Source organism: Mustela putorius, unplaced genomic scaffold, assembly GCF_011764305.1.
Source record: "Mustela putorius furo isolate JIRA1106 unplaced genomic scaffold, ASM1176430v1.1 tig00000430_pilon_pilon_pilon, whole genome shotgun sequence".
NCBI lineage: Eukaryota > Metazoa > Chordata > Mammalia > Carnivora > Mustelidae > Mustela > Mustela putorius.
The window spans coordinates 9741645-9765692 of record NW_025421377.1 but is presented as its reverse complement, the minus strand read 5'-3'; positions in this window follow the sequence as shown (position 1 = coordinate 9765692).

Below are 24048 nucleotides of genomic sequence, written 5' to 3'. Positions count from 1 at the left end.
CTAAGAATTAATGACTAGAGGGAAGGAATTGATGGTCTTTGGCTCTACCTTCAGCCATTAACCCCAGCTGGCCATTAATCCTCAGGAAATGCCCTGCACTGAGGATGTTATTGCTGTTATAAACTCTAAATGAAGGAAACTGCACAGGCTCAAACATTGGCACAAGAAATTTAACTTAATGAATGATGCATTTTGAAAAGCATATTCAAGATAGGTCAGAGAAGTAGTTGAGCTATCCGTGACTCGGCCGGCTTGCATCCATCGGCTCCTTTTAGTTAGGTTACAACTGAAACTACAAGTGATGCCAGCACTAGGCTCTGAAACTGACTGGGTTTGCATACGGGCGCTATGATTGATATTCCGTTATTGTCAGTGTTCCTGATTAGTGCGATATAATTACAAGGTTTATTGCTTATGTCAGTGAAATTACAGAGAGAAGATTAGCAGCTAGCAGAGGGTTTTGCAGACATTTCCAAAGGTCTGTCCGCCCACTGACTAGTTGATGGAGTTGGTATTTTGCTCCCCACCAAACTATTTGTAAAAGGGAGCTGTACTATTCCACATGCCTTTCTGACTGACATTTCCAGAACTATCATCCTTATGCCTAAGGTGATAATTCCCCAAATTGGGTTTGCGTGCTGAAAAAAAAAAATCTAATCCTCATAGGCTGTTTGAAATGCCATCTCTGCGGGGACTCATTTTGAGGCAGTCCTTCCAGAGTGACATGAAAGGATTAAGAGGTAAATAAAGGAATTGGGCAAACTCCAAAGTCAATTCATTCAAACAGCTACTTGCAGGAAAAACAAAAACTAAAAGTAATACCACATTGGGATTAACAGTGAGAAGTAAAATTAGTTGAGGCATAATAAGAAGAGTATTAAGCAACAGAAACATCCTGGGCAAAAATGTGAGATGGTAGCTGGAATTGGAAAACAACTCAAAAACAATTTTGTTTCCTAATGGACACCATTAGGTAATCTCTAGTATGTGCTAACCTCTGATATGATTCATTCTCAATCAATAAATTGGACCAGCTCTACCCTCTCAGATAAAGAACAGTAACGAATCTATGGGTGGAAGAAGTCTCAGAGAGGTAATGTAGAAATGTCATAACATATTTTATATGGTGTTTTCTGAATTGCTATTATCTCTAAACTTTATAGCAAGATTCAAGGAAGGCATTTTTACCCCAATTAAAAAAAAAATAAGAAAAGCTGTGACTCTGTAATTGCCCAAGACTCCATAGATAGAAAAAGGAAAAACAAAAATTTGAACCTAGGTCTTTCTGATGCCAAAGCCCATGCCCTTCCCACTGACTTTCTTTAGAAATGAAATGGATATATGATATATTTCATCTTGGTCTAGCCTATGATTCTCATAACACAGCTCTAAAACACATCTTTTGTCTCATTGTCCAGAGCTCCTTGAACAAGCTCCTGCCAAAACAACTTAATACCATTCCTTAACTGTGTCCCCATGATTCCTCCCATACCCACCATCATTGTCTATACAGACTGAGTCACAGTTCAATGCCTATATGCCTCCTTCACAACAAAGCTTTTATTTGCCAATATCCAGACAGATGTCATCTTTTCAACTTCTGACCACTCATGTAATATTACTTAGGTACTGACTTTTGACAGATTTTCTTCTATCACACTAATCTGTATATAGAACATATTCACCATTAAAGTCTAATTTTTTAAAATACAGATTAATTATATTTCAGCTTAGTTCCCCATCATTATAATACCTTAAAAAAGTTTGACGAGAGGCGCCTGGGTGGCTCAGTGGGTTAAGCCTCTGCCTTCGGCTCAGGTCATGATCTCAGGGTCCTGGGATTGAGCCCCGCATCGGACTCTCTGCTCAGCTGGGAGCCTGCTTCCCTCTCTCTCTCCTCTGCCTGCCTCTCTGCCTACTTGTGATCTCTCTCTGACAAATAAATAAACAAATTAAAAAAAAAAAAAAGCTTGATGAATGAATGAATGCTGCTATCTCTTATCTGTAACTTTGTGATTTTCTGATCAATATCTGTAAGACAAAGAAAGGCTCAACATTTGACCGTTCCCAGAATGTATTTTTTCAGGATTTATTTATTTATTTCAGAGAGACAAAGAGAGAGAGAGAAAGCACACACATGAGTGGGGAATGGGCAGAGGAGAAGGAAGAGAATCTGAAGCAGACTCCCCACTGAGTGCAGAGCCCAACATGGGGCTTGATCTCATGACCCTGAGATCATGACCTGAGTTGAAATCAAGAGTCAGATGTTCAACACTCAACAAACTGAGCCACCCAGACCCCCAGAAAATATTTTTCGAAATATTTTCTCATAGATTATTTGGCCTGTACCCTCTAAGATAAATGCTTGCATTCTGACAAGCCAATATTAACAGCACCGTAATCACTGGTGTAGCCAATGATCTGTATAAAAACGGTACCACAAAAATGACAAGAGGTAAAGAAGCATTTAAAGAAGCACTTGAAAAAAACAAAAACAACAACAACAAAAAACCTTGCAAACCTAACTTAGATGATATAAAATGATGAAGTTTTCTTTAAGGAGAACAGCAGCTGCCTTAGGGAGCTCCTTAAACTTAATAAGAGACTCAAAAAGAGGCTCCATCTTTTGATTTTGGGTCTTCTGATTCTCTGAACTATAAACATGCACCTCCAAAATGAACTCTTTCAGAAGGTATACAGGAAACACAAAAGGCATCTATTTCTCTCTCAGGTAGAAAAGAGAAGTTTTAACTGTTCTTTCTTCAACCTCATTGTATGCATTTGTGTGGTTTTGTCCAGCCTTTGTCACTTTTGTCTAATGCTACATGCGTGTGACTCTGCTAATGTTTATTCTATAATAAGGTATGTTCTCTCTCTTTTATCTATAATGCTACAGAAGGATCTTTTGATAGCAAGATTATTTTTTCCCCAATAGTGTCTACACAAGGAAAATAGAATGTTCACAGAAGCACTTACCTTAGAGCAAAGTAGTTTTGCCATACTAACATTTCTTTACCAATGGGTACTTAATTTCAACAATGTATGAGGGTCCCATTGATCCAGAGAATTTAAATCAAACATCAATAATTTAGGGGGGGGGGAGCAGGAGCAGCTAATGTGGGAGAAGAGAATGAGGAAGAAAAAGAGGAGGAAAAGCAGAAAATGAAAGAGAGAGGAAGAAGGAAAATGAGTAAAATAAGCTACTTAGAAAGAGATCAGTTTCTAGCAACAAGATTGATTTAACAGCAGGAACAAACCAATTCAGGTTCCAAGTAACTATCTTACACAGGCCACCTGTATAAGATCATAACTGCAGTATCAAATTACAGGCAAAGATGCCAATAGGCAGGGAAAGTAATTTGTTTTATTGTAATAGACTGACAAAATTATTTGAAAATTTTAGTAACAAACATTAAATAAAGGACATGCACATTTCTATATATGGTTTGGTAAGCTAAGCATTTTCATGTTTCCATTAATTAAAAAAACATAAAGATAACAAGAAGGATACTGATGGTAAATTTAAATATATTTCTGGGAGGCATTTACTAAAGCTGGCATGGTCATCTGGTTAGTCATCCATTCTTAAAAGACGGTATTTTCAAAACCACTTGTGTGCTCTGATAAAGAGTCTCATATCATCTTTTCAGACTTGCTGATTCACTTTGGTAATTTAGTTAGAGTTGGTTCTCTTTTGGTAATAAAAAGATCTTTTTAGATGTCACGTCTCACTTCAAATCTCCTCAGCGAAAACCTCAAAAATAAGTCCTTATTCACAAATATTTTTATAGGGCAGGCACTGTGCTGACACTGAAATTTATGAAATTGTAGCCACTGATGTCTTCCAGAAAAACAGCAAAAGAGCCTCATGTTCTCACCCTTTATGGCTCAGTCTTCCTGTACGAGGAACTCCAGTCTCTAAGTAAAATGCGAGTCAGCACTACCCCACCTCTAGCAAAGAACTCCATCACTTAAAGGCTAGTCCCTAGGGAAAGAAGTCCTATTTCCTCCCTCATCACACTTCAGAGAAGGAAGGCCCAGAGATGTTTCTACTGAGGTTTTCTTAGCCCCTGCCTCTCCTAGCAAACAGTGTGCGCGGTATGGTTCACTGCTTAACAAATAAAGACTCTGAAGTTCGACTTCATTTTCCTGTGAGTCTGTGTAAATCAAAATTGGGTCATAAGTGCTGCCTCCAATAAAAAGCAGTAGGTCAAGAAAACCATTTCATAACTTAATGCGAGGAAACAGTCAGACCCCCGTTACCATGGCATTTATGAGAAAAGGGAACAGAAAGAAAACAGCACAAAAAGTGTAAGACAAGATTCTTGTTAAACCAGAGGATATATTTTTTTTAAGATTTTGTATTTATTCATTTGAGAGAGATTGAGCATGGGGGAGGGGAGGTTCAGAGGCAGAGGGAGAAGCAGACTCCCTGCTGAGCAAGAAGCCTGATTCTGGGCTGGATCCCAGGACCCCAGGATTGTGACCCGAGCAGAAGACAGATGCTTACTGACTGAGCCACCCACATGCCCCTAAACCAGAGAGATTCTTGTGCCAACATGTTTTCGGAAGGAAAGATGTGATATTCAGTCATGTTAATGCCTCGGAAAAGAAAGTGCTAGAACTCTTCTACGTGATTACCCCCTGGAGGGAGGAAATGGAGCTACCTGAGGCCAATCACATTTTGTAGGGGCAAAATTCTAGCCCTACAACATTCAATCTGGGAGGAGATCAGGTTAAAGTGAGTATATGCAGCAGCCTTCAAAACTAAAGGGTGTAAAAATAGACCTTTACCTGGCAGTCTACAGAAGCAAACGTGTATCACATGATTTGACAAGGCCAAGTTTGCAAATTCATTAGAGGTTTCCAGAAACCGGGCAGGAGCCATAAAGGAGTCATGTAAGCTGGGTGGGAGTGGTGGCGACTATGGTCTAGAAGGCAGCCCATGTGCCCAAATTCAATTTTATATACCCATATAGAAGACAGATGTCTCCCTTGAGGCACTGGTTTAGGATCATTGGAGTACATGATTTTCTGCAGAGAGGATAAATGGGTTTGAACTTAGGATCTTTATAGAACAAGCCCAGAAGTAACTTGCTTCTCTCTTAATGGCATACCTTTACAGAGTGGTTCTCCATAAGCTCCAACACCTTTAAAGTCCTAGGCCCAAAGAACTCTTTGCACTGATTTGCTTTCCCTTATATAGGGAAGGCTCTAGAGCAGTATGGCCCAACCCACCCTATGAGTGCTACTAATACCTGATTCTTAAACACTGCTGGGTACCAGTACTCTGTGGCCCAGTCTACAAGGACTGAGCCATTGCCTCACTGTGCTCTCAGAGGACCTCCTCTCACAGGACTATTTAAATGCATTCTCTGCTGTGAACAAGATTTCTCTGGCATCAGCCAACAGGCACATACAGGTGTGCAACAGATCTCAAAATGCTTGGGCAGGAAAGCATCTAAGGATCTGAGTAAACGGTCTTCTTTTAGTCCCCATTCTAGACCTTTAGTCCCCATTCTAGACCTCTCTTTTTTAAGTTTTTATTTAAATTCCAAGTAAGTTGACAGTGTAATATTAGTTTCAGATGGAGAATTTAGTGATTCAACACACCCAGTGCTCTTCACAACCAATGCCCTCCTTAATCCCCATCAGTCATTCTCCTCTTTATTAAAACCTCTGCCTTGAAACTCTAGGGTTTTTTTTTTTTCCTGGATTTCTTCTTACTTCTTGGTCCTTCTTTGAATCCCTCATGAGATGTTTTCCTCTTCTACCTCTTAAACATTATGGCTCCCCAGGGTTCTTTGTCCATAGCTATTCTGCAAACTCTCCTTGCATGAGAGAAAGGAGAAAAGTGATGAATCTGTATAAGAAAGGGAGAAAAACAGTTTCTGGGAAGGCTAATAAGAACCAAAGCTCATAACTGGAAATACACCAAATGGTATTAAGAAGGAAAGGAATGAGCTTCCTGAAAAGTTGCATGGAAGACAACTGGGAATATGAAGGTTGTACATGCCAACATCTATCATTAAGTTGAAGTTATAATGTTATCACGGATTGAGTTACCACCCTGTGCCAAGCATTTTACGTGCATTATTATATATGTAATTATCAACTCAATTCTACCAGACACTAGCCCTGCTTCACTTTACAGAGGATCCAGAGACTTTGAGAGCTTAAGAAACTCTACCAAACCCCACAGGTAGAGTAGATGATGAGGATTCGTATCAGGGCCTGGCTAAAAGCAAAACTGATTCTGTATTCTACACGATAATAATGTCTCTAATAGTCAGAATTAATCTTTTTGCTTCAGTAGGTGAAACCTCTAGCTCTGTGATTCTAGGAGGCTTCAGCACTCACATTTTTGGGAGCAGCATTAATAGCCATGAAAGGAGACAAGTCTTTTCCTTCCCACACCTTTACCCTTAAAGCCTCTATCTATAGCAAAATTCCCTTATTCTACCCCAGTGAAGAGAGTTGGTAATATTATTCATCAAAACACAAAATTTTCATGGGAGCAGGTTTTAGACCTGGCGGTGACCTGGTTAACTCTGCTTTGTGATTTTATGAATTCTGATTATCTTTCTCGTCAGTCCTGCTTCCATGTGATCAACTTATCTGAGAATGGTTTGTATTTAAATTTGGGGAAAAGCTATGAAAAGCTTGAGCCTAAGTAAGCAGTATTGGTCAACCCAACAGAGAACTTTGTCTGGACTTGGGTATTATTTCTCACATGTAGTACATTTTTGATAGAAAACCCCCAAGAGAAATGAGAGGCGGTAAGATTTCCAAGTCCTACGAATGCCTCAGAATGTTGACGCTGCGTTAACATATTTTAAAATGGCAGCATGAGTTTATATACAAGGTAAGAAAGCCAGCTGAAGTCCATAGTAGAGAGCAATTCTAAGCTATTTCATTACGGATTTTCATATTTTAGGCCTGATGCTGAGATTGGGAATCAGTCACGCTATTTAAGACACCTCCTGCCTATAATTCTTCTGCTTTCCCTAAGCTCTTTCTCCTGTGGTGCCTCTCCTCCCAGGAAACTGCTGTCTGCTTCCCCTGCCAACAGAGAAGAAAGAAAGCATGGCAGGTAGTGGCAGCTTTTACTATCTTCCAACAGCTGCCCTAGAGCCAGCAAAGACCTGCTGAGTTTCCTGCGCAACACAAATTAGAATTACCCAGCCTCGAGGAAGGCTGAGATGTGGGTGAAACTTGGGAAGGAAGGCCTAAGTGCTTCTGCTGGAGAAGCCAAGAGTTGTAGTTTAACTGGGAGAAAGGCTCTCTGAAGGAAAAGGTTTAGGGCAAGAGTTCAAACTGCCATGAACACTGGGCCATCGAAAGTCAGAGTGTCCGTGCTACTCTGTAAAGACCAGACCCCCACCAAAGAGCAGCTCCTTTGAAGTCTTGTTATATGTATAACAAAAGTAAAAGGCCTCTTGGAAATAGAGTTCTGTAAGAACTCTCATCACCTGGTTTTATCTGCTGTAGCACCATGGTTCTGATGGGTAGGTAGGACTCCTACCAGTTCCAGGTCTGTACATGTATGTAACCCACATTGTTAAACTGGTGGTTTTCAAAGTCAGAGCCCAAAACAGATTTGATGATTCTAGATGTCATCTCAAAGAAAAAAAATGAATAAATCATGAATAAATGGTTAAGAAAGGAAAAATGGAGAAAAGATTTGGAGAGGATTTCTTTGGATATAACTGTGCCGTAAGCTCCACTCCAAGACCCCCACGAAATGGATTGGGTAAGGAGGGCTGCCTCTCCTTTCGCCTCAAGTCAAGTGAAAGGATATTCAAAGGAAACTACTTGGAGAGTTTGAGATATGCTCCCTGGAATCTGGGATGTGCATTAGGGTGTCAGATACAAGCCTGGGGAATCGCCAGAGGAGAGGCTGGCTAAAGCAGCCTGTGTTAGCGGGGGAGAAAGCTGTGTCTAAGCAGGAACCGCACAAGACCTGACAATGCCCAGCAAACATGTGTGTATTAGTTTCCCAGCGCTGCCGTAACAAGTTACCACTATTTGGTAGTTTTAGGCAACAGGAATTTTTTTCTCACATTTATGGAAGCCAGAAGTCCAAACTCAAGGAGTCCGCAGTACTGTGCTCCCTCCAAGGTCCTTCCTGTCCTCTTCCATTCTCCAGTGACTCCAGGCTTTCCTTGGCATGTGGCTGGCTAAGTCCAGTCTCTGCCTCAGTCTTCACATGACAGTCTCCTCTATGTCTCTTCTCCCTCTACCTTTCCTTATAGGGACACTTGTCATTGAAATTATGACATACTTGGATAACCCAGAATGATCACTTCTCAAGATCCTTAATTACATCTGCAAAGACAATTTTTCCAAGTAAGGTCACATTCGCAGGTTCCAGGGATCAAGATACGGACATGTATTTTTCAGGGTCACCATTCAACGCTGGCCCACATAGAGCTCTGCAGAAGCAAAATCTAGTTTGATTTTAAAAGGGATCTTGACAGGAGAGCTTCAGCCAGAGTGTGAAGAACAATGGAGGGTCTTTATAAAAAGGTAGCCAGAAAAGCAGAGTGGATGGAAAATCAAAAGCAGGAAACATGAAAGGAGATGCTGACAGGAGTGGTCACTGGCTGATTTAGATGGACAGCTTCCAAAAAATCTCACAGAATCACCCAGAAAAAAAGTGTCAGCCTAAAGCTAGTCCAGCAAGAATAAGCACAAAACCAGCTTACTAATATCCTCGTCCATGAGACTTTTCTGCAAGCTCTTTCTGCCTCTCCTTCCCCTACTCTGAACCTAGACTGAAATCCTCAGTTAACAAAATGGGAGAAGAGAATTGGGAGTGAGACAAAGGACCACATACACCACCTTCTCCAAAGGCAAAAGCATAATCTGCAGCTGCCTCCTCCTGTGAAAGGGACTCAGGAATCTTACCGTTGAATAAATATTGAAGACTAGCTCAGTGCATAGAGTTATAAATCCTAATTTCAAAGCCATGACTAAATCGAACACAAGATATTATCCTATCTAAGAAGATTCAGAAAAATGCTGCGACTGCCTCAAATCTCATCCAGAGGCCTAGAAAGAGCTTTCTATACTGAATACATTTTAAAGAAGCAGGAGAAATTAAAATGAAACAAACAAGCAATTGAGTTTCAACTACCTTCTACAAGTCTTCATTGGTTAAGGTAGCAGTTACACTCAAAAAACAGTATCTGAAAGGGTTCCTTGACCATAACTTTAAAATAACAAATGGTATTGATCTGCTCTTAGTGGAGAATTACTGCCCCATAGTTTGGAAAAGGAAAATGAGAATTAGATTCAGTTTACTCTACAGACCAATATACCCCCAATCCATTCTCCTAGGGAAGATTAGATCTGTGGAGAGATCTAGTTTGGCTTCATCCTGTGTCCTGCCCCGAGTCATAGACTGACACCATCTGGTGGTTGAAGGAGCAGTGATTTCTATACTGGAAGCTCTGCTTCTTGCTTCTATTTCCCGGCCTTCCCTTATACACTTGATTGAACAGACTTTTAAATAATCTTTGTCAAACAATTTCAAAAGAATGCATTGTTCCCCTCTGATATTCTGTAAAAAAAATAAATTAGGGCCGCTACTCCAATAGCCGTGGGCAATCTGTGTTGAGCTGAATGTGCATTTCTTTGTAGCCACTTTTCCAGAGCAGTTCTCTCTGTGAGGGGGGTCAGTATTCTTCTACACAAAGAGAAAGTACTATGAGAAACTGGGTGTAAACTCCCCCTTTTTTTTCTGAAAAATAATCCCTTCTTGTTGTGAATAAAATATTAAAATATATCTTCTGTTATGCTGAAATATGGCTACCATGATCATTTCTATCCAATAAATATACCCCTGGGAGAAGCTCCACCCAAAAGAAACTCAAGACAATGTACACATAGTAACTTTCTTCCCAGTATCATTAGATTACATTTTTTTAAATAACTGAAAATACTACATATATGCTCATGGACACATACAAAACAAAAGATAAGATTTTTTTTTAAGATTTTATTTATTTATTTGACAGAGAGAGAGAGATCACAAGTAAGCAGAAAGACAGGCAGAGAGAGAGAGGGGGAAGCAGGTTCCCTGCTGAGCAGAGAGCCCGATGTGGGGCTTGATCCCAGAACCCTGAGATCATGACCTGAGCTGAAGGCAGAGGCTTAACCCACTGAGCCACCCAGGCACCCCAAAAGATAAGATCTTATTTCACAGAATGCTTGATATCAAAAAATCACTAGAAGTTCAAAGCTGAGGAATATGGAAAATTTGGAATATCAACAACTGAGAAGCTTAACTTCAATAAATTCTTAAAAATATATTGAGAGCTTACTCTGAATATTAAAACATGGGCTCCTGGGAAGATTGCATTCAATTCTATCTGTTAGCCAGTGACATGCTGTATCCTGCCATCCAAGAAGAGGGATCTTCAACTATTTCCCAGCTGATTTACTATAACTATTTCCCAACTGATTTAGTATAACATGAAATAAGGAGAATCATTTGGTCATTAACCAATAATTAATTTAAGAAATACCACGTATGTGAATGGACCCTATATACCAGAATTTTATGGCACTCTATATGCTATAACCTGACAAAACTCTCAGTGTTCCTACAAAGTCAAGACCAATTAATGATGTCTCTTTTGAATCTCTAGTAATTATATTGGGTAATAGTTCCACAGCCTGCCTCACTCTACAAGAGGCACCTGCTAAGTGCCTAAAACACTCTGTTTTATTTAATCTTCCCAAAAAGCCAAGGAAGAGAAGTTTCCAGACAGGGGCAGAATCACAAAACATTTCTCCTTTCCCCCTAAATCCTGGTCAAGGGCAGCTGAGTTCATTCCTCAATTTACTAAACCATTACCTCTTAGAAAAAGATGGAGGCATTAATTTATTTTTAAGGAAAGCGATTATTTCTCCAAAGGAAAATTAATTACCCTCCAAGTATCACCATCTGTTTTAATGTTTTCTAGCCTAAACTTTGAAGAGAGACACAGTAGCTTGAAAATGTTCCCAGTGGCAGGACCGAAATGACCTTTGCCACTAAGAAGGCACAGCAGAATCACCCTTTCTTTAAGAAACTGAATATCAAAATGATGTTGTTCATGGGGTCCAGGAAGCTGCCTCTAGAGTCTACGAACACAGCACAACTGACTTATACCTAGGAAAGATCAAAATACTGCAGAGTTGAATGGCCCACATGTACCATGATACTACAGAGATGTTACAATCAGAAGAGAACCATCATAACAACAGATTCCAGAAAAGTAAGATGTTTTCATTTGATAGGAAAAATGTTTATTTACCAACAAACTTTCATTATATACTTGCTACATGCAGTCATGCTACTTAGAGAGATACAAGTGAACAAGAAAATATGCCTGGCCCCAAGAAGCTCATAGGTTACTAAGGGAGATGGGCAATTAAACAATAAACTGTGATAATTCCTGGGATAGAAATGCTTATGTGACACGTGTGGCACCTTCCTGTCAATATTAATAATGTTAGCCACTATTTACTGAACAGGTGCTATGTATCCAATTCTTTACCAAGCACTCTACATAGATTCTCTCCACTTAACCCCCAATCGATCCTGTGAAATAAGGATTATTATTGTATTTCACAGATGTGAAGGCAATAGTTCAAGTTAATACGTTCAAGACAGTTCCAGTTTGTACATGTTCTGCTATGTGTGATTTACAATTGCTATTGCAGGCACCTGGGTGCCTCAGTTGGTTAAGCAACTGCCTTCAGCTCAGGTCGTGATCCTGGAGTTCTGGGATCAAGACCCACATCAGGCTCCTTGCTTGGCAGGGAGACTGCTTCTCCCTCTGACCTATCCCTTCTCATTCTCCCTTTCCCTCTCATTGTCTCTCTCTCTCTCTCTCTCAATCTCTCTCTCTCTCAAATAAATAAATAAAATCTTTAAAAAAAATAAAATTTCTATTGCTACTTAAAAGTGTGCAGAGAGATATTTGAAAACATGATTATGGCTTTAGTCAAAATCAGCTCCAATTATGTTTGCAAGTCTCAGAGCTGATATTTGACCTTAGACGTGGCTGACTTAGATCCTGGGCTCTTAACCTCCAAAATCTATATGAGCTTTTTATGTGCCCAGTGTTTGGGATAATTTTAATAAGCCTTTTATTTAAATTAATTTTAGGCTTACAAAAAAGTTGCAAGGGTAGCAGAAAGAATTCCAATATACTTCTTACCCAGTTTGTTTTTCCAAATGTTCTCATTTTATATTTGATAAATCTAAGGAACCAACATTTGTACGTTACTATTAACTAAACTATAGACTTGATTCAGATTTTACCAATTTCTCCATTAATGTCTTTTGTCTGTTTGAGGATCCCACCCAGGGTACTATATTACATTCATTTTACTTTGTTTTTTTTTAGAATGGAGTTTATATATTTATTTATTTATTTGAGAGAGAGAGTGAAAGAGTGAGCAAGCAGGGGCAGGGTCAGAGGGAAAAGCAGACTGACTCCCTGATGAGCAAGAAGCCGGAGGCAAGGCTTGATCCCAGGACTCTGGATCATGACCCGAACTGAAGGCAGCCACCTAACCAACTGAGCCACCCAGGCGCCCCACTATACTGCATTTAGTTGTCATGTCTGTTTAGTCTCCTCTGGGCTATGGCACTTTTTCAGACTTTCCTTATTGTTCATTTTCCTGACAGTTTTAAAGAGCACTGGTCAGGTATTTTGTAGGATATCCCTCAATTTTGAAGGTCCTTTTGATCTGAAATCCTGCATTAACTCAATGTGAAGTATGTCAGTGCATATACATTACTTAGATTCAGAGAACCTTGAAAACATGTGCTGAAATAGACTAAGAAATAATACATTTATGGAGGATAAGCACAGTGGAACTTTCTGGAGTGATGAAAGTGTTCTGTATCTCAATAGTGAGTACATGTGTGCATGCACAGTTTTGCTTCTCCAGTGCTCTGGGTTAGCAATTCCAAAACTATATGCTGTGCATTCTAGGCTTGAACAAATGAGGAAATATATTAAGGAAAATTGAACTCGGATTTCTTGCTGTTGGGGAAGGGAGTTATAAATAAACAGGAGAGAAAGAAGACCAGAGTGCATAAAGCAGTTTCCAAAGTTCAAATAGAAAGTGGAGATCCAACAGTCCTGACCTTCCAGTCAGGTTCCACATTAGCTCTGCACTGCTTGACACTCACAGTGCTGATCTCAGCATATTTTGTTTGTTTGCCTTGATTAGCTGGTAATACATTTTATTTTTTTTTTTTTTTAAGATTTTATTGATTTGTCAGAGAGAGAGAGAGAGCACAGGCAGACAGAATGGCAGGCAGAGGCAGAGGGAGAAGCAGGCTCCCTGCCGAGCAAGGAGCCCGATGTGGGACTCAATCCCAGGACGCTGGGATCATGACCTGAGCCGAAGGCATCTGCTTAACCAACTGAGCCACCCAGGTGTCCCTGGTAATACATTTTAAAAGCTGACTCTTGGTTTTGCCTGAGCAACAGGGTGGGTTTTGATATGCAAAGGAAGGTGTGGAAGCCCACACCTATGTGCTACACTCATATTTGGCATTTGCTTAGCAACAGTTGTTGCCTTTTCTAGACAGGCCATGAGCTCTCTTGTTGACCTCAGTTCTCCACTTACACCCAACTCCTTTCTGTATTTGGCTTGTCTCCTGTCCTGGGTAAGTCATTTGGTTGGTAATCCCTAGGAAAGGCTTTAAAACTACTAGTTCCACCTTAGCTAAATGAGTAAAATTCCCTTAAAATGAGTACTGATGAGAGAATAATCACTCTAGGGGCAGGAAGGAGTAAGCCAGCGTAAGACATGCCCAGAGAGGCCCTACCAATGTTTCCACAGATAGAACGTAATTTGAGTCTTTGCTGGTGATATGCCTTCGTTCTCCTTGGCCCTTGCCTGAATACTTCAGGTCAGAGAAGTCCTCACCAAGGAACTGGCATAAAGATAAAATGAACAGGGCGCCTAGGTGGCTCAGGCAGTTAAGTGTCTGCCTTCATCTCAGTTCATGATCCTGGGTTCTGGGATGGAGCCCTATGTTGGGCTCTCTGCCCAGTGAGGAGCCTGCTTCTCCCTCTCCCTTCGCCTGCCTCTCTGCCTGCTTGTGCTCTCTGTCTGTCTGCCTCTCTCTCCTTCTCTCTCAAATAAATAAATAAAATCTTTAAAAAAATAAATAAAACAAAAAAGATTTTGTGTGTCATCTGTCCTTGCTCAGGAAGCTGAATACCACAAGAAAAAAAATTTTCCTCACTCAAGTGTCTCTAAATTTACAGAGTAAAAATGATTTATAGTGAAGTCATATTTCTTCTGCTCTGTAAGGTTCAATAGGGATGGATTCTGTGACATCTCACTGTTAAAGCACTGCACCCCACCCCAGAGACAGGCCACTTGCTTATGAGGAAGTCTAATAAGAGTTTCCACTTCTCGACTGTCTGGTATCCATGGTTGCCTTGTTAAGGAATCAGTAAGAGATGGTGTGTCTATTGCGGTCAGTGGCAACAATGGTAGGTCCGAGATAAAGGAACAACTGTAAGATAGAGCCAATGTCAAGAAGTCAGTAGACGCGGGACATTGGAGTCAGGTCGCCATCCAGCCAGAAGCTTTTTGGAAACTGACAGGAATCTTAGAAAAAGCAATAGATTGGCCACATGACAAAGAATGAGAGTTGAGCTGGTCTTACCTAAATCCTAAAGGGCAAGGTGACCCCAGTTCACATCTCAGTTACAAATTTATTATTCATTCTGTGCAACTGGTATAACCAAAGACTTATGAGCCTTATCAAGAGTTGAGATTTTCTACAGTTTTAACCATCTGCTTTCAAACATCTCTGTGCACCTTCTTATTTTTAAGCCTGAGTAGTTTGAAATCAAGCACAACAGTAAATCTTTAATGATATACCACATTTATATTATCATCCAGGCCATCCAATCACTGCAATATGAACATAGCACTGGGCCTCCAGAGGCTCATATTAATGCAATTAAGTAGTTAATTTTTCTCATGTGCACAGCGGTAGTTGTTAATATTCGAATAGTCCTCATACTGCAGTGTCCAGGAAAAATCAAAGCAGCAGTATCTAAAAAAATGTCAGGGAATGAAAAACTGAAGGCACAGAGAAAAATGCCACCAGATGAAGACAGTAAAATCTATTCTACCTGACTAGCTACAGAATCAATGCCTGTCCTGAGAGATGAGCATGAATTAGTGTGTGAAGAGCTCCGTGTTCAAGATTATTAAGATTACCAAGTGATAGTTCATGAAACACTGAACCCAGAGTTACAGTCTAGCTCTCCTCTCAATATTAAGTTCATGCAAAGGAATTCAGTCCTTGACTTACAAGTTTAAAGATCTGCTTCTGTGCTCTGCACTTCTATCCAGCAGCAGAGGACTCTTCTACCAAACATGCAGTAAATATTTACAGAATGCCCATCATGAGAGAGACAGACTGCATGTTAAGATACAACACTAATGGGACACCTGGGTGGCTCAGTGGGTTAAAGCCTCTGCCTTCGGCTCAGGTCATGATCTCAGGGTCTTGGGATCGAGCCTGCATTGGGCTCTCTGCTCAGCAGTGAGCCTGCTTCCGTCTCTCTCTCTCTGCCTACTTATGATCTCTGTCAAATAAATAAATAAAATCTTTTTTTAAAAAAAAGATACAACACTAATGCCATGCAGAAAATCATCTCTGCCTTTAAGGAGCTTACAGACTTGTGGGGAAAAGACAATTACAGTTCAGGGTGCTCTGATGGGGCTAGGGAAGGAAGGTAAGGAACCATATGCATTTCAGCATGATTCATGCAGACTGGACCATATGAACAAAGGGAGTAACAGGAGATAAAGCTGGAGAGGCAGCCATAAACTTGATCGTGAAGAGTTCTGAAGATGAAGCTAAAGATATTGGGCTTTATTGGAAAGTAAGAAGGACACTGCTCTGGAGTAAGAACTCACTGGAAGATGACAGGGCTAGAACAGGAAGACAAGGTGATCAAACAAAGAAATTATGGGAGGGACTAATGTGATAGAATGACAACAGAAATAAATGGACAGATAAATAACAGAATATACCTGGGTAGATGGGAGGGCATGATATTGTAGGAGGAGTCAAACATAATGACCAGTAACTTGAATTCAGTGGTTTGAATAAGTCATGCCATTTTCTGAGCTACAGAAAGAAAAGCAGACTTGAAGCTGAGGATACTGGAGGAGGGTGAGAGAGAATTAGAGGTATATGACATTGAAGAGGAAATGTCCATGAGGCAGCAGGGTGTTTCATTAACTAGGATCTTTATTGTTAAAAAGTGACAGATTTTAATCAAGCTGGCTTTAACAAAGAGCATGCTTTATTATAAATGTGCAGGGATAGGGATGTAACTGTACCTCGGTAACCAGAAGATGCAGGGAACCAATGCCTTGAGGACACTGTTGTCATTTCTCAACCTGACCCTCTCTATTTCTCACTTAAAAAAATTTTTTTTAAGAATTATTATTATTGATAAAAAAAGAATTATTATTGAGATAAAATTCACATAAAAGAAAGTTCACCATCTCCAATTTACAGACTGGCCTTCTCTGCTTATTTGGTCTACAGAAGAGTACCCATGGCGGTCTGCAACTCCTAGGCAAGGAGAGGTTATTCAGAATGGAGGGAACCTAAGATAACACTGATGCACACGACCTTGCAGGATCTCAAAGAGAGGTTGTCCTCACCTCAAGTCTCAAACACAGAAATCCCAGGCCACAAATTTATTGGCCAAACTTGGATCAAGCATTCATTCCTGGATAAAACATGTCACAGGGAAGCTTCCCACAATAACACAACATCAACATATGAATAGAAAGGGTGGGCCATTCCTTTTTTAAAAAATGGGTGCTTATCAGATAACCCCCCTTAGAGCTTTATTACAGACATCTAAGTGTGATATCTGGAGAGAGGTCAGCTTTGGGATCCACCAACATATGGATGGTAATGATGTCCTGAGAGTAGCTAGAGATGATTTAAGGAAAACATATACCCACAAAGGGAATAGAAGGCCAAACTTCTTTAAGGCCAAACCTTTAAGGTCTAACATTAATGACAATGGGCAGAATAAAAGTTGCCTTGACAGATACTGAAAAGGAATGACCAAAGGCACAAGAGGTAGACCAAAAAAGTATGTAGAAGGTATATTGTCATAAAGCCAGGGAAGAAAAGGGTTCAAGATAAGACTCTGCAAATATATGTTGCAGACAAGTCAAACATCCTCTGGCATGAACAAGAAGAGATCTTTAGGAGCTAAAACAAGAGCAATTTCAACAGAGCTGCAGGCCATGGGCAAGACTGGTAAGTGTGGAGGCGGGAGTGGAAGGTGAGAATATGGTGCCCACGCGTCGCTGTCATACACCAGAGGAAACTGGAAGCTCCTCGAATGCACAGAAAATTATTTTCTTGTATGCAGAAATGTGATTAGTGAGATTTGCCACAGCTCTGTGATTGTTTTTATTTACAGTTTTTCACACTTTGAATCATGAATTCTGGTTCTGTACCATGTTTTATGCAAATAAGAACTTCCCAGGCTTATGTTCATCATGAATATAGATTGTTTTCTACCAAGGCAGGATGTACTGTAGAAAAAGCACTATGTGTAGGAAAATCATCAAATGCCATTAAAAGAAATCATAATAATTCATATTACTCTAATGTGTTATAATTCTCAATGCATTTTTCTTTTATATCTAATTTCATAAGCTGTTTCTAAGTGAACAAGCACTCCTTCCTTCTAAGCAACTAAACTGTCCTAAATACCATGAGTTATTCCTGTGACATCAACCCACTGACAAGACAGGACCCCTCAACACATGACAGCTACTGAGGGCTAGAGTTTGCTATAAACAGTTTATTCAGAGAAGGCTCACATTTTCTTAAGTAACAAACTTCTGTCTCTATGCAACAAGTACAATAAACCAAAATGCTGAATTAGAGTTTGTTTTTTTTTTCTTTTTTCTCTTTTTTAAAAATTTTATTTATTTATTTGAGAGAAAGAGTGAGCCAGAGAGAGAGCCCAAGCAAGCCAGGAGAGAAGCAGAGGGAGAGAGAGAAGAAGGCTCCCCACTGAGCACAGAGCCTGACGTGGGGCTTGATCCTGGGGTCCTGGGATGATGCCCCTAGCCAAAGGCAGATGCCAACCAACTGAGCCACCCAGGCACCCCTGATTTGGGACTTATAAAATTCAGAGTTTGACTCCTCAAAATTGTTTTATGACCTAATAATTTTAAATGTCATAACCCTATCACTTTCTGGTGACTACAGGATTAAGTTTCTCAGACAGTCTTGGCTATGATGATAAAGGATAAGTAGAAAGCAAGCTGAAAAATAAAAATGTTCCCCAGCACAAAGTCCAGTTTACCCAAACCTAGAATACTCAAATCCCCTAACGGGACCCTCAAGACCTTCTAAGACTGGTGGACTCAAAGTGCGTCTACCACTTCGATGTCACAAAGTGAATAACTGGGGGGAAAAAAAAATCCTCTCTCAAGAGTCACACAAAAATCCTATCAACTCAATACAATTCATTTACCCTTTTAGTGCAAGCCTAATAAGCAAATGTTCAGAGGCTCAATTTTCTACTACCTCAAAGGTGATGGCATCCAGAGTAATAGAAATTTCTTCCTAGATCAAGTTATTTCAGTAGTAGCTAATTCTTCTCCATCACCAAAGTTAACCCTAATGCAGTAAGTTAAATACTTTGTTTGAAATTAAAAATTTCATTGTCTTATATACAGTCTCATATCAATAAATAGATGAGTTCAAGTCAGATTATTAATTATCCTGAGATCAATTTTGTCTGAGATATTAAATCTTTCAGAGAATTCTGTCTTCAACCTAGTCAAGTCCCTTGAAGTAAACAGGATTAGTAGTGCATCACTGAGGTAACAGAGAGGTATTTCCAGTCATCATATAAAGAGGTTTAAGTATATACTTAACAGGTAACATGAGGCCTTGGGCATAAGTCAAATTGTTGTAAGTTGTGCAAAGTCAAGTATTTTGCCCTTTGAGAAACAGTAACAATAAAAATGCAGTTGAACACAAAGACTGCTGTACATTTGTGAATTTGAAGTTAATATAACATTGAATCCAGGCCATATGATGCATTGAAGTAAACAGACTCATTTTTGGGTTGTTGTTTTTTTTTTTTTTCTGAATGGTGTACATGCTTCCAATCGTACAGATGTCCAATATCCCTCTGTTCTCCAGACTGTGTCCCAGAGGCATAAACAATTCAGAGAAATTAGTTCATTCATGTCCAAGATAACGACCACGGTAGATTTATTATCTTAGCAGTGATGATAACTGCCTCTCAATTTATTTTAAGGCTAGTATCCCTGAGAACTTGTATAATTTGTAGCAGAGAATTTCCATTACTGCAGTCCTTTGGCATTACTAATAATGTGAGTACTTAACACTTGCCACATACCCAGAGGGTTCTGAACAATGCAGGGAAAGTATAGACAATCCTGTAGGGAAGAAGTTGTGACATGAGTGGAAGGTTAGTTGAGGTTTTCCTTGTGAATACAAGGAGTTTTAAACACAGGCAGAAGCCCAAAGTCCCTTTATGAAAAACTGGGCTATGGTATGGCCTGATGGTGGGGGTAAAATGGAGAAAAGGAGAGAAAGGGAAAAAAAAAAAAAAGGAGAAGAGGTTCTCTCCAAGAGTGGCCTGGAGAGGCTCTACAAATACACAAAACGGGTAAATATCAAGATGGTCCATAGAAGACCTGCATTTGCATCTACTGGACCAGGTAAGCAAAGACATAAAGGTAGGGTAATTTTGGAGAAAAACAAGTAGTCTAAATGGATTGCTGTGGAAGAGACATTATCTTCTTTCTTAGTGGATGATAAGCAAATCACCACCAGATTCAAAGATCCTTAAATTACTTTGATTCATAAGCAGTGGAGTACAAGGAGTACTTTTGAGCAGAAGAGCAATGGAATCATAGCTCAGTTCCACCAAGGGAGGCATAGATGGTAAAAGATTGCGGAAGAAGATTTGAAAGTGAACAGAAGTTCATTTTAGGATATGCTAAATTGAAGGTGGTTTTTAAGGAATTTTTCACACCCTTAAAAATATAGCTTTATGAAAAGAGTTCTGATGAAGAACTTACAGACCTTTCAGCAATTTGCTGTCACCTGAGCAAAATGTAAATTCTGGTTCTGGTCTACTAGAAGTCTCCTTCTTCAGTCTGCTCAGGCAAAAACCAACTCAACTGAAAAGTAGAAAAAGAAGAAGAGGAAGAAGAAGAGGAAGGTGGAGGAGGAGAGGGAGAAGAAGAAAAGGAAGAGGAAGAGGAAAAAAGGAGGAGGAGGAAGTTGGCTACTTGGCTGAAATGACCAATCAATTAATTCAAAACAGTCAAACAAGCAGTACTATTCAATCTAGAGACATCTCTTCAGGTCCATAAAAGAAGTGAGGTCAAGACCTCTTCTCCCAAGGTTACTATTCTAAAAGATGAAATAATGCTTTTATCAAACAATTAGATAGCTCAGCAAAATCAATTACTGATTATATCCCAGATTCCTGAGAGAACCACATCATAAAAAGTGGCCCTTTGTAAGTTGTCAAAGGCAAGGACATGGTGGTTTAAAATCTTTTTTGATAATCATAGTGGTCATTAATGCATGCTTTACAAAAGGAAATGCTTTGATCTTCCTTATTTTCTAAGGAAATAAAAATTTATAAGCAAACAGATGGTCGAGTCTTTTTTTTAGGATAAATGCATCCATTTAATGATTCAGGAAGAGATTTTGATATTATTTCTTAAAGGGGTTGGAAGTATGAGGGATTCTTCCATCACGTATTTCCTGATTCCTAAAAGCAACAAGGTTTTAAAATATCACACTTCCAAAAGCAAAATCCTTAATGCCAGGTTGAGGAGGCAAGTTCTTCTCTGATCTTAAAAAGACTGTGGGAACTTGAAATAGGGACATAAAACCCTCACTTCCTTAATAGTAAGAAAATATCTCTTTCCCAGAAATACTAAAGCCATGCTCAGACCTTGTGATTGTTCTTCTTTGTGTCAACTTTATTTTTTAAGATGTAACAGATTATTTTCCCTTTTCTTTTTTCCAGGTAATTGGAAGTGTGAGGTATGTTTTAATTGAATAAGTGATTCCCAGTAGGAAGAAAACCTAGTTCTGGGTGAAGCTTGTTATGGATTTAGTGTCAAATGCTACAGTTCTGGAGTAAAACTGCTCCTTTAATTAATGGTTTCCATCTCAAAATCAGAAAATACTAGTAATTTTTTTTTTAAGTCACAACTACTCTGTAGAGACTGATGCTTTAGAAAGTTAGAGACAATTTAGAAATTGGAGACAATTAAGTTTCAACAATGTAACCAGAGTTTCAGTTCAGGGCTTTGTTTTAGCCAGCAGAAAACTTACTTACTGAAAAAGAAATATGGATGCCTTTAAGCAATTCTTAGATTTCACTGTTTGCCAAGGCCTTACCAGCCACAACATTCCCCATTATGTTATATTCAACCATGTCACAAATATTTTTATTTACTGCCTATCACTAAGGCGTTTTAGCTTTCAGCTTCTAATCTTGTTCAATTTTAGAACCAACTGAATCCAGATGATCTGATCTCCAAAAATTTATTTCATAAATCTGATTTTCTGAGTACAGAAAGAGAAGTACTACAGGAAAAGATTAAGCTGCTTTTTAAGTTACTTTATTAGAAACATATTATTTTATATGCATGTGTGTGTGTGTGAATTGAAAACTACATTTTTCTTCATTGCTTCTCCATTGCCAGCAGATATTTTGTCAACCCACAAAGTTGTAGACATAATCATTACGGTACTAGCTTGATTTTAGGTAAAGTTAACACATACATATTTGAGTTATTTCTTTAAGTAGGTATAGGATTACTAGGACATCCAGTTTATGAATCTGTAGAACATGAACAGAGTTATACAAAACCTTTAGGAATTAATTCCAAAAATTCTCAGAACATATATTAGTAGAATTAATCCTGAACCATCTGAGCCAAGAGATAAGAGTCCCTTGGGACAGGGCCATTTCTTTAGGGTCAATGTTGAATACTCCTTGGCTGGACCAAAGTTTTGTTTAAAGTAGTTACATAATAAATAAATGTTAAAAAGAAAATTGAACGAATCAATGAATGAGCAGGGCCTCCTTTTGCTCAGTCTCTGATCAGCCGCATTGCAATTCACTGCACCTCTTCAGGGGTGCAAACTAGACTCCTTGGATAAATATCCCATGATCAGATTTTGTTTGGCAAAGCAATATTTTTGGTTTTAACACCTTTAGAGGAGACGTGCATTCTTTGGTTCTCTATGGAATTCACCACTCCCTGCTACTGCAAAACTCAATGGTTTCCCCAATTAGTTTACCTGCCTGGTCCCAGAATTCATCTGGGTTTGAAAGCTAAGTTTCCCTAATACTCTTATTTTTGAAAAGCAGAATGAAATTGAACTACATTCTTATTGAGAAAGGAAGAATATTTAATATTTCTTGGCATTGCATCAAAAAAATAAAATCTGGATACTAATAATTGAATTACTTTACGAATTGAACCATACAAGTAGCAGAAGTAAAGTATCTTTTTTTTCTTTAACAAAATACTACATCCAGAATTGCCTTGTTACATGATGGAGTTTTATCTCTTACTCATGAAACTGTATGTTGCTTTATTAACAATTTTTGTGTATAAACCATAGATGGCAGAATTTCAACTACATAATTTGAGATAGTCTATGTGTGGTATACTTTGAGGGTATGTCCATGGGTAACTTCTAAATATTTTGTCATTTTGGAGGCACATGACAAAATTCTTGCAGCTAAAATGAACTGTTAAGGAAATTATAACTTATTGTGAATTTCTACCAATTAAAAATATGTAAGTTGCATTCCCATAACAAAAAAAGAGATCATCAAGTAGTTACTAATAGTTTTAATACTTGACATCAAAGAATTATAAAAAGTATTTCATACTATTTTATTAAAGGTACAACAAAAAATTTCTATCACCTTTACCTACACATTCATGTATAAACACTATTAATATTTCAAGCCTTGCTTACCTTATTTCTTAACTATTTATATTTAAGCGGAGCAAGTAAAAATTTTTCCATAAAAAGTATATATTTCATATTTATGCACATCAATAAAAATTTTCAGAGATAAAGAGGCACAGTGTTGAAGTTTTAAAATCTGTTTATATTTAATAAACCATTTAATTTTCTTACCATTCACATTAACTGATCTCATGCATTTGACCCTGGTAAATTACATGAAAAAAATTACTATCTTAAAACGGATCACACATGGATTTGAATATTCACAATTACAAAGAAAACATGGAACAGACTCATCAGCAAGAGTCTCCTTACTTGATACAATGTTCCTTACCAAAAAAATGCATTATTAATGCTGAAACAATTAAATTTCAGAAACATCAACCAAATTGCAGCTATAAAGCACTTAGCATGAAAAGCCTCTAATTACTTATTTTCTTTGTAACAACATCTAGAACAATACAGGAGTACACAAAGCAGTTGGGCTGGGGATGAACCCATTGTCTCTATAATTAAAGTTCCAACAGAGCATTGTCAGGAACATATTTATGACACAAGCCTACTGGTCCACAGGCTTAGAGTACAATGAACCAAACTGCATACCCTGTTGTTCTCTTTTGGCATTGACTTAGTTCTTACTTCTCGGTTTGATAAAGGGGTTCATGGTCTCCTGGCTGAGCATGGTGGAAGCTGAATGCTGTAAGACAACTGGAACCCATTTATCATGGGGCAGAAGCATCTCCTGCTAATGGAAATGGCAGATGTCCAGGCCTACCCTTCCAGGAATAGGAGTAACTAATTTTTGTCAGCTACAAGGTGTTGAGCACGATAGTATTGTTTAGACTTGTTTGTTTTAATAGTGGCTCCTTCTCTGTTGTGATAATATAGTGCAGCAAGTCTTCCCGACAAAGGTAATTGTGAAAAGTTTCTGGATTTCAAAAAAAAAAAGATGAGCATGT